General features: G+C 41.5%; 1 long non-coding RNA gene across 1 annotated transcript; it reads left to right on the top strand.

Annotated features, from left to right (window-relative positions):
* The first annotated feature begins 5414 nt into the window (after positions 1–5414).
* LOC131175442 (uncharacterized) lies at positions 5415–7045 on the top strand. The gene is made up of 3 exons (XR_009145648.1): positions 5415–5482; positions 5931–5988; positions 6568–7045. It is a non-coding gene; the product is annotated as an uncharacterized LOC131175442 (long non-coding RNA).
* Positions 7046–11957: the final 4912 nt, after the last annotated feature.

Raw genomic sequence — 11957 nt, forward strand, 5'->3', positions numbered from 1 at the left:
AATAGTACTGTTCATTTGGTCATAACTCGAGCTAGGAAGGTCAAATTGACCTGAAATTTTACCAGTAATTAGATAAGATATAGACCTAAAACTTTCATAAAGAACACCATCCCAAATTATGCCATTAACCTAGTCAAATTATTGAGCAAAGTGGAGTTACTGTACCTGCGATTCTGTAGAATTGCCATTGAGCAGTAAAGTTCCAATGGCTATAACTCTCTCTAGAAAACTCCGATTTAGGCGATTCTTAAACCGATGGAAACTTAAGACATATTAGAACATTTCATATGAAGAAAGTTAGACCAAATTATGAACTTAACTTGATCAAATTACTGAACAAAGTTGGACCAAAAATCTGCCAGAACCAAAATCTCAGTATGAGCGATTGCACATGAGCGTAAATTGTATTTTGGCCATAACTTGAGCTACAAAACTCCGATTGGGGTGATCCAAAAATGAGAATACACTTAAGACAATAAGGAACATTTTCTATGAAGGAAGTTTTGCTAAATTCCAACAGTAGATTGACCAATGGAATAGTGTAACTTCGGAGCACCAAAACCGAAAATTGGCAATTTTGCCAAAATGACCTAAGCTTTGAGAAAATGACCAAAACCAACAAGTTTAAGGACCAAAATGTGGTATGTGGGTGAAGTTGGAGTTCCCATACCTATTAAGCCTTAGAAAGTCAACTATTTGACTTGAATAGTGCAGTAAATAGTAACCCGAAACACAAAATTTAAAGAACGTCGAATTTATCACGTTAGAGCTAGGTAATTGTGAAGTTAAATTTATTTTGGATTTATGTTAAGTGCTAGTACTGAAACATTGTAAAATTGTGTGTTTCAATTGAAAAGAATATCGGAAAGGAACCCGAGGAACCGAGTCGAGACTAAGGGACGACTCGCTTGAGGTTTGTACACAATAAACCCTATTTAAGCATTTTATCCCTGAAAAATTGATTTAATACGTATTATGAATTTATGAACTTTTGTGTTGCCACCTTGTGATCAAATTGTAACTTTGGAAATTGATTTGATTTTTGTATACAATATTTGAATGAAATGTTTGAAATGGATTTTTGATTCACACTTAGCATGACAGTTACTTATTATTCCTCCTCCATTTATGGGGTTGAGATCGTTTATTTTCCTCCCTCTCTGGCTTGCCAGTTGAGGTTGTAGATCGGATGAGTACTCATTAGCTAGCTAGCCACCTCCCTCATTGATTTAGATTAATGGGGTTGAGATTGCTTTGTCATGGTGTACAACGCGGCATTGATCGGAAATTTTGTGTCATGGCTTAAGTTGTGTATGACTTTGACAACACTGTGTTTATGAAATTGTTTGACTAAATTGTGTTTAATAGATTATTTGACAAAATGATGTTATTATGAACTTTGATATTTGTGAAATGTGATTGAGAAATATTTAAATTGCGTTTCACCAATGAATGATTTATGTATTGCATTTTAAATTTTTATTGTGCACCACTGAGTATTTTTATACTCAGCGATAGCTTATTTTGCTGTCGCAGATAAGAGCAAGGAGAAAGCAGCAGAGTGAGCTGCTACTGAGTTGAAGATCACGCTGATCTTTTGTACGGGTATTATTTTATACCCTTGTAATTAAATTTTGATGTAAATATGGAAATGTTGTATGTATCAATGAAAGTTGAGCAGTTGTAAATAAATTGTAATAATATTATTTTGGATTTTCTTCTGTAAATTTAATATTTGTACATATTATGCTTTGTGAATGGAATTATTAACTATTCTGAGTTGATAAATTTGATTTGGATTATGGAACTGTTTTGAAATGAATTGATTGGAGTTGAATTGTGAATTATTGGAGGTTGGGAGTTGTGAAACATTTTTGGGAGTGTTTTTCTCAGGTATTTGAAGAACGGTTTTCTCCAAAAACAAACGGAACTTTGTCAAAATTTTTATAAAATTTGCGACAAAATTTAAAATGGACAAAATTTTTACTAGTATTTAAGCTTTGAATAAATGGTTTTTAATTCTCACTAAAATGCTCACCACTTCCAAAATGTAAGAAAATCGTTTTAAAATCCCTTGTAGGGTACTTAATGGGTTATCGGTAGGTGAAGTTCGGTAGTTCATTAAGTATTCTACGGGATCATGTTATGCCTTACGGAGGGGTAAGTTGTGACATGTTTTAGTGGTATCAGATCATGGTTTTTCAATAAATTTTGACTATGTGTATGAACATTTTATTGATAAGTACAACTGCTCAAGTGTCTTTAAATTGATACATCATATGACATATTTACATCATGAATATGCACTAACGGAGGTCAACCTCCTTGTGTTTGATCTCAGGAAGTAGAAATTTTGAGAAAACGGAATGGAAGGAGGAGATCATGCCGAAGAACAATTTGTTGAGGCTGAGGTTCAAGAGGAAGCCCCAGCACTCCAGAACGTGAGTGGGTCAGCCACTCCAGCTCCTGCACCAGCACCGTAGTTTCCTGCTCAATTTGTACAACAGATGGCTGCGTTCTTCCAGCAAATGGCGGGTAATGTGCCATCCCCAGTTCAAATGCCAGTACCTGTAGCACAACCACAGCCCTCAGCTCGGCAATATGAAAAGTTGATGAAATTTGGGGCCATCGAGTTTAAAGGCACTGTGGATCCACTGGAGGCAGAACAGTGGTTGGAAAGAATGGAACGAGTTTACAGAAAACTGCAGTGTACGGAAGAGATAAAGTTTGAGTATTTAGTATCTCTTCTCCAAGGGGATGCATATGAATGGTGGAAGACCATCCCCCACAGCCTGGTTGAGCCACCTGTATTAGCCTGGTCAAACTTTTTGAGAGAGTTTCGACAGAAATGGGTTCCCGATGCATATGTGGATAAGAAATTGCAAGAATTCCTGAGTTTGAAGTAAGGGGACTGAACCATAGCAGAGTATGAGAGAGACTTCTCGAGGCTAAGCCACTATGCTGGAAGCTTAGTCTCCACCCCCAGAGACAGATGCAAGAGGTTTGAGTCCGAGCTAAGGCCAAGTCTGAGGATGCAAGTCGTGGGTTTCAGACATCAGAATTTCGCTGAATTGATTTCACAGGCCTTGGAATTAGAAATGATAGAATCCGAAGGGGCAGTGAAAAAGGGTTCACAAGAGAAAGAGAAGGCTGAAAAGACTACTGGACAAGCATCTGAAAGTAGTTCTGGCAAGAGGAAACAGTTTGGGGGATCTAGCTCCCGTAGAGGCAGAGGCAGATTTTTTGGCCAAAGACCACCTCGGTCTGGTCAGCCGACCCAACAAGCTTCTCGAGGATCTCTATCGGTCCGGCAGTGTGAAACGCGTGGTAGAACTCATGGTGGGATTTGTTTCAAGGCTACTGGTGCATGTTTTAACTGTGGAGGAAGCGGACATTTCGCTAAGGATTGCACTAGTCCGCGCCGGTCTGGATCTTTTGCCACATCTGAAGGATCAACCCAAGTCTCTGCACCTAGAGGGTCACCGTCAGTTGCTAGAGGTAGAGGTAGAGGCAGAGGTAGGGGTCCTGGCAACACCCCTGGAAGTCAAAGCACTGTTAACCAGCCAGCACCCAGTGGTGCACCAGTCAGAGTGTATACCATGCGTCAGAGGGAAGAAGCTGAAACATCAGACGTAGTAGCTGGTATTTTCTCCATCCTTGACCAAGATGTGTATGTGTTATTTGATCCTGGCTCCACACATTCATATGTTAGTGCTAGTGTGATGTGCTCTACTGCTATTCAGTGTGTACCAATGGACTATGATGTGCTAGTAAATAGTCCATTAGGCCAGGAGGTCAGGGTAAATAGGCTATATAGGGACTGTCCTTTGGTGATCCAAGGACATACTTTTTTGTCTGATTTAATTGAAATGCCCTTCAAAGATTATGACATTATCTTAGGCATGGATTAGTTAGCCAGGCATCACGCCATGATTGACTGTAGATTGAAGACAGTCACTTTTGGTCTTCCTCAGTATGGTGATGTAGTAATACATAGGGAGAGACAATTATTACCTTCAAACATCATTTCAGCTGCACTAGCGAGGAAAATGATTAGAAAAGGGTTTGAGGCGTACTTGGCACATGTGATAGACACCCAAGTGGGGAGTCCAGCACTGAAGGACATTCCTACTGTATGTGACTTTCCGGATGTGTTTCCTGATGAATTGCCAGGATTACCTCCAGAAAGAGAAGTACAGTTTGAAATTGATGTTATGCCTGGTGTGGACCCAATCTCCATAACACCATACAGAATGGCACCTGCAGAACTAAAAGAATTGAAAGTACAATTGCAAGAGCTGCTTGACAAGGCCTTCATCCGCCCTAGTGTGTCACCTTGGGGAGCGCCGGTATTGTTTGTAAAGAAAAAGGATGGCACTCTCCGGTTATGCATTGACTATCTGCAGTTGAATAAGGTGACAATAAAGAACAGATACCCATTGCCCTGCATTGACGACTTATTTGATCAGTTGAGGGGTGCAGCTGTGTAACACCCCAAAATTTTAAATTTTATGAGCATTTTTGGTATTTTAATTTTATTTAAATTTTAGGAATTTTTTTTGAGATTTTTCGGATTTTAAAAATCGGGTTCGATTTTCCGAAAATATAAACTTTAATGAATTTTAAAAATTAATTTAAAGACCACGTGGCAAAACTAAAAATATATTTGGAGTCCACGTATTTTTCTGAGTTTTCTGGAATTTTTTCGGAATTTTTGGACCTCGTTTTCGGTCCCGAGGCAGAGTAAAAATTCAAAATTTTGTATTCTGAATCGAACCGGTCGAATCGGACCGGCCTTTTCCTTCTTCCCTTTTTCTACCCCGCGCGCGTCGTCCCTCTCCCTTTTCTCTCTCTTTTCTCTCTCCTCCCCGCCCCGCCCGCCTCCTGCGTCCCCTCGCCTCCCGCCTCCCGGTATCCCGGCCACGCCGCCGAACGCGCTATCTCCCTCCCTTGCGCGGCGTTTCTCCCGGCCAAAATCCGGCCACCATTTGGACCGGGTCGTGTGTCTAAAATCAGCTACTCGGCGAGAGCTTTCCATAGACACCAAGAACGCCGAAATCCATCGAGCGGTTTGTCCAATTTTTGCTCGGGAAGTTTTTAGCCCATTTCGACTTTTGGGCTAGATTTCTCGAAAACCGTGAATCCCACGAGAAAACCGAGGCTACCAGCGCGCTCCACTCGTCGAGAGCTTCGCGACGACATAAATTTCGAATTTTTCCGACACCGTTTTTCGGTGGGTCCCACGGAACTTCGCAGTGTTTTCCGAGCATTAAATGAGCTTAGAAAATTCTGAAAAATTTATGTACTAACCCCCGTGTTATGGGCTTCGTGTAGGTATCCTCAATTCGCGGAAATTCGACGATTGGCCGGTTCGTGAATTTCCGGCGAACAGATTCTGGAAAAGTCTCGGTGGACCGAGGTTTTGGCTAGCCCCCCATTGTCAGATGTCCCGAGCGCGTCCCCGAAGTCGGAATCGGCAAAGGTAAACCCGAACCTTATTTTTACGTAATTTTCTAGTGCTTAAATAGGATTAAAAATCCGTAAAATATTTGTGATAGCTTAGAAAATTACGATTCTTTTTGCAATAGCTTAGTAATATTGCTAAGGACCGCGGGACAAAGTTTTATAATTTTTAGAGCTTGTTTGGGCAGTTTTTGCAAAAATGGTCAATTATAGGGACTAAATTGAAATTTTACATATTGGGATGGATGATTGATTTGATGGGCCCAGGAGGGGCTGTGTGATGTGATTGAGTTGTGGATATATGGATTGTGAGTATAGAAGTGTATTTTGAGCCCTTTTGCAGGTTGGGTAGGTCCTAGGTATAGGGGAGACTCTACCGGATTTTCGACACGACTTATGACGTATTGGTCTTTTTCTTTGTTTGTATTGAGTCAAATTTATTAAATGATTGTAATAAAAATTGTCAGGTGAGCCGGGACAGCCTTCTTCCTCTGCCCAGCCGCCACAGTGATTGTCGTCAAGTCTGTGAGTAGAATATTAATTTTAATTGTAATTTCGATATTATTATATGTTCAAGCATGCCCATGCATCACTTATATGCATATATTTATGTAGTTAAACTCTAGGCACGATTTATGTTGCATTCATAACTGTTGATGTGCCATGGATGTTGTTATGGTAATTTGGAGCAGTGTGCGTGCGTTGGCGTGCGTGTGATATGGTGTGGACTATGGATAGGACGGGGTAGTCACGGCTTGAGTAATTCGCTGGGACCCGATCCTTCGAGGGGTAGTCACAGCTTGAGTAATTCGCTGGGACCCTCGATTTGGTTATTAAGTGGAAGTCCGAGCTTGAGTAATTCGCTGGCACCAGGTTGGATTTAAGAGAGCTGTATAGGGGATCAGCTCCCATATGTTATGATTGATACTACAGGGTGTGTGAGTGCTCCAAATTACCTTTTTGATGTTATGATGTGAAAATGTTGTTGATGTTGCATTTCACTCTACAGGGTGCATTAGTTTTAGATAGTTATAGGGATTATGGTTAAAATTGATATTTTACTCTCTGAGTCGAACGCTCACTCCTGTTCAAAAATTTTTACAGGCCACAGGAGGATATTTTTTGAGGTTAACCTGCTTTCTCCCTCGCAGGTCAATTATTATTGTTTGTATAAACTTGTTAAATCTTAGAATTTCCGTATGTGTTAGAAATGTTTATTTGATTTGGGTCTGTAAACTAAATTATTATTTTGGGACCTGTAAATTTAATATGCTATGCATGTTTGATGGATTGGATGAGGGAGCTGAGCTCCCATTTATTATTATGTTGATGAGTATGAGGAGGGTGAGCTGAGCTCCCCAATTGACTATATATTGTGTTTACAGGTCGGGTGAGTCGGAAACTCCCTGTTGGTAAGTCCATTTTATGGTCGGACTCTGTCCGTTTGTTTTCTTGAAATTGGGCCCAAATGGGCCTTAGAGTTGGGTTAATGAACAGTTAGGCTTACTACGGGCCTCGGGGGCTTTAGGCTGGCCTAGGTCCTAGTGCCGGTCCGGCCCATAGGTTGGGTCGTGACAAATGTGGTATCAGAGCCTAGGCTCCAGATTCTTAGGGAATGTTGTCTAAAGTGTTGGGAAAAGTCTAATAGGAGTCACATGCGGAAAAATAGGGTCCATATTCGTCTTGCATTGTCGTCTTTGCTTCTAGTTTCTACTTCATATATTGTGTGTAAATATGAGTCTATAGAGCTGTGCAATGTGCAGTTTTGAATTTTGTGGGCTAATCTTTGAATTTCGTGAAAATGCGTAGAAGCGGAGAGCCGCCATCGCACGAGAACGGATGTGCTGACGAGGTGTCGGCACAGGATGAGGCGCCTGCCCCGAGGAGGCGGGGTAGGAGGCCTAGAGCTGCTCAAGTAGAAGAGCAGTTGCCCACAGTTCAGGAACAGTCTTTCATGGCACAGGGTCCCATGGACCCCATGACAGCTACTCTAGCTGGTCTGCAGAGAACCATCGACATGATGGCGCAGTATATGGTCCACCCTCCACAGCAGCAGCAGTCCACCGCACCAAGAGGGGAACCTTACAAACAGATCATAAATTTTAAGAAGTTGGTACCTGGTACTTATGATGTGTCAGACGATGCATATCGGTTTTTGGATTCTATGACAGCAGCAATTACTGATTGGTGATAGAAGACTGATAGAGCTAAAAGAGAACTTGACATTTGAGGAGCAGCCTGTAGCCATAGTGGACTACCAAGTGAGACAGCTGAGATCAAAACAGATACCTATGGTTAAGGTTTTGTGGAGGAGTCAGTCAGTGGAAGAGTGCACCTGGGAGTCAGAACGGGACATGCGTAGCAAGTACCCTTATCTGTTCAATGTGTAATCATGTGCTTTATTCTGCCTTGTGTAAAAATTCGAGGACGAATTTTCTGTAAGGGGGGAAGAATGTAACACCCCAAAATTTTAAATTTTATGAGCATTTTTGGTATTTTAATTTTATTTAAATTTTAGGAATTTTTTTGAGATTTTTCGGATTTTAAAAATCGGGTTCGATTTTCCGAAAATATAAACTTTAATGAATTTTAAAAATTAATTTAAAGACCACGTGACAAAACTAAAAATATATTTAGAGTCTACGTATTTTTCTGAGTTTTCTAGAATTTTTTCGGAATTTTTGGACCTCGTTTTCGGTCCCGAGGCAGTAAAATTCAAAATTTTGTATTCGAATCGAACCGAATCGACCGATCGGATCGACCGGCCGAATCGGACCGCCTTTTCCTTCTTCCCTTTTTCTTCCCCGCGCGCGACGTTCCCTCTCCCTTTTCTCTCTCTTTTCTCTCTCCTCCCCTCGCCACGCCACCGCCTCCCGTCCCCCCTCGCCGCGCCTCCCGGTGTCGGCCCGGGCCGCCCTAAAGCGGGAACGCGCGATCTCTCCTCCCTGTGCAGCGTTTAGCTTCTCCGGCCAAAATCCGGCCGATTCGGCCACCAATTGGACCGGCTCTTGTGTCTAAAATTATCTACTCGGCGAGAGCTTTCCATAGACACCAAGAACGCCGAAATCCATCTAGCGGTTTGTCCAATTTTTGCTCGGGAAGTTTTTAGCCCATTTCGACTTTTGGGCTAGATTTCTCAAAAACCGTGAATCCCACTAGAAAACCGAGGCTACCAGCGCGCTCCACTCGTCGAAAGCTTCGCGGCGACATAAATTTCGAATTTTTTCGACACCGTTTTTCGGTGGGTCCCATGGAACTTCGCAGTGTTTTTCCGAGCATTAAATGAGCTTAGAAAATTCTGAAAAATTTATGTACTAACCCCCGTGTTATGGGCTTCGTGTAGGTATCCTCAATTCGTGGAAATTGGATGATTGGCCAGATGCGTGAATTAGGCGAACGGACTTCTGGAAAAGTCTCCGAATTGGACCGAGGTTTTGGCTAGCCCCCCATTGTCAGACGTCCCGAGTGCGTCCCCAAAGTCGGAATCGGCAAAGGTAAACCCGAACCTTGTTTTTACGTAATTTTCTAGTGCTTAAATAGGATTAAAAATCCGTAAAATATTCGTGGTAGCTTAGAAAATTACGATTCTTTTTGCAATAGCTTAGTAATATTGCTAAGGACCGCGGGGCAAAGTTTTATAATTTTTAGAGCTTGTTTGGGCAGTTTTTGCAAAAATGGTCAATTATAGGGACTAAATTGAAATTTTACATATTGTGATGGATGATTGATTTGATGGGCCCAGAAGGGGCTGTGTGATGTGATTGAGTTGTGGATATATGGATTGTGAGTATAGAAGTGTATTTTGAGCCCTTTTGCAGGTTGGGTAGGTCCTAGGTATAGGGGAGACTCTGTCGGATTTTCGGCACGACTTAGGACGTATTGGTCTTTTTCTTTATTTGTATTGAGTCAAATTTATTAAATGATTGTAATAAAAATTGTCGTAAGTCGATGACCTTCTTCCTTCCGCCCCGCCACAAAGTGATTGTCGTCAAGTCTGTGAGTAGAATATTAATTTTAATTGTAATTTCGATATTATTATATGTTCAAGCATGCCCATGCATCACTTATATGCATATATTTATGTAGTTAAACTCTAGGCACAATTTATGTTGCATTCATAACTGTTGATGTGCCATGGATGTTGTTGTGGTAATTTGGAGCAGTGTGCATGCGTTGGCGTGCGTGTGATGTGGTGTGGACTATGGATAGGACGGGGTAGTCACGGCTTGAGTAATTCGCTGGGACCCGATCCTTCGAGGGGTAGTCACGGCTTGAGTAATTCGCTGGGAGCCTCGATTTGGTTATTAAGTGGAAGTCCGAGCTTGAGTAATTCGCTGGCACCAGGTTGGATTTAAGAGAGCTGTATAGGGGATCAGCTCCCATATGTTATGATTGATACTACAGGGTGTGTGAGTGCTCCAAATTACCTTTTTGATGTTATGATGTGAAAATGTTGTTGATGTTGCATTTCACTCTACAGGGTGCATTAGTTTTAGATAGTTATAGGGATTATGGTTAAAATTGATATTTTACTCTCTGAGTCGAACGCTCACTCCTGTTCAAAAATTTTTACAGGCTACAGGAGGATATTTTTTGAGGTTAACCTGCTTTCTCCCTCGCAGGTCAATTATTATTATTTGTATAAACTTGTTAAATCTTAGAATTTCCGCATGTGTTAGAAATGTTTATTTGATTTGGGTCTGTAAACTAAATTATTATTTTGGGACCTGTAAACTTAATATGCTATGCATGTTTGATGGATTGGATGAGGGAGCTGAGCTCCCATTTATTATTATGTTGATGAGTATGAGGAGGGTGAGCTGAGCTCCCCAATTGACTATATATTGTGTTTACAGGTCGGGTGAGTCGGAAACTCCCCGTTGGTAAGTCCATTTTATGGCCGGACTCTGTCCGTTTGTTTTCTTGAAATTGGGCCCAAATAGGCCTTAGAGTTGGGTTAATGAACAGTTAGGCTTACTACGGGCCTCGGGGGCTTTAGGCTGGCCCAGGTCCTAGTGCCGGTCCAGCCCATAGGTTGGGTCTTGACAAGCTGTGTTCTCCAAAATTGACCTGAGATCAGGTTATTATCAGCTGAAAGTTCAAGAGCAGAGTATTTCAAAAACTGCCTTCAGAACCCGCTATGGTCATTATGAGTTCTTGGTCATGCCATTCGGGTTAACTAATGCTTCAGCTGCTTTTATGGATCTGATGAACACTATCTTCGGACCATACCTCAACCAGTTTGTTGTGGTATTTATTGATGATATATTGGTCTATTCGAGGAATGCAGAAGAGCATGATAGACATCTGCGGATTGTACTGTAGACTTTGAGGGAGAAACAACTATATGCCAAATTGTTGAAATGTGAATTTTGGCTGAAGGAGATATCCTTTTGGGGGCACATAGTATCAGCAGAGGGTATTAAGGTAGATCCTAGCAAGATTGAAGCTGTTATTAATTGGAAGCCACCCAAAAATGTCACAGAGATTCGCAGTTTTCTGGGGTTAGCTGGATACTACCGTCGATTTGTGAAGGGATTCTCTATGTTGGCATCTCCGTTGACCAAGCTGCTTAGAAAGGATGTGAAATTTCAGTGGACGGACAAATGCCAGCAAAGTTTTGATGAATTGAAGAGATGTTTGACTGAGGCTCCAGTCTTGACTTTACCCACACCAGGTAAAGAATATACAGTTTACAGCGATGCTTCTCACAATGGGTTAAGTTGTGTGTTGATGCAAGATCGAAATGTCATTGCCTATGCATCACGCCAGCTAAAACCACATGAGAGGAATTATTCGATACATGATTTGGAGCTTGCAGCAATTGTGTTTGCTCTTAAGATCTGGAGACATTATTCGTATGGGGAGAAGTGTTACATCTACACAGATCATAAGAGTTTGAAGTATTTGGGCACCCAAAAAGAGTTGAATTTGAGACAGAGGAGATGGTTAGAGTTGATAAAAGACTATGATTGTCTGATAGACTATCAGCCAGGAAAAGCTAATGTTGTGGCTGACGCCCTAAGTCGCAAGACTATGGCAAGTCTACAAGTTACTCCTTTGTCTTTGATACATGAGTTGAGATCATTACATGCCAGTTTAGAGATTAATGATGAGGAGCAGACAGCAATTGCATGGCATGTACAACCAGTGTTAATTGATCAGATCAGAATGGCTGCTCAGAATGATGAAAAGTATCAGAAGCTGTTGGAAGAAGTTAGACAGGGCAAGAAACCAGAGTTCTCAATCAGAGATGATGGTTTACTGCTACACCAAGGCAGAATGTGTGTTCTTAATAATGTTAATTTGAGGCAGATCATTTTGAAGGAAGCACATGAGTCTCCTTTTGCTATGCACCCTGGTGGTACAAAAATGTATAGAGGGCTAAAGGAGCATTACTGGTGGATGGGTTTAAAAAGAGACGTGGCAGAGTTTATATCCAAATGCCTAACTTGTTAGCAAGTAAAGGCAGAGCATCAAGTGCCAACTGGGTT

Source organism: Hevea brasiliensis, chromosome 17 (assembly GCF_030052815.1).
Source record: "Hevea brasiliensis isolate MT/VB/25A 57/8 chromosome 17, ASM3005281v1, whole genome shotgun sequence".
NCBI classification, from domain to species: Eukaryota; Viridiplantae; Streptophyta; class Magnoliopsida; order Malpighiales; family Euphorbiaceae; genus Hevea; species Hevea brasiliensis.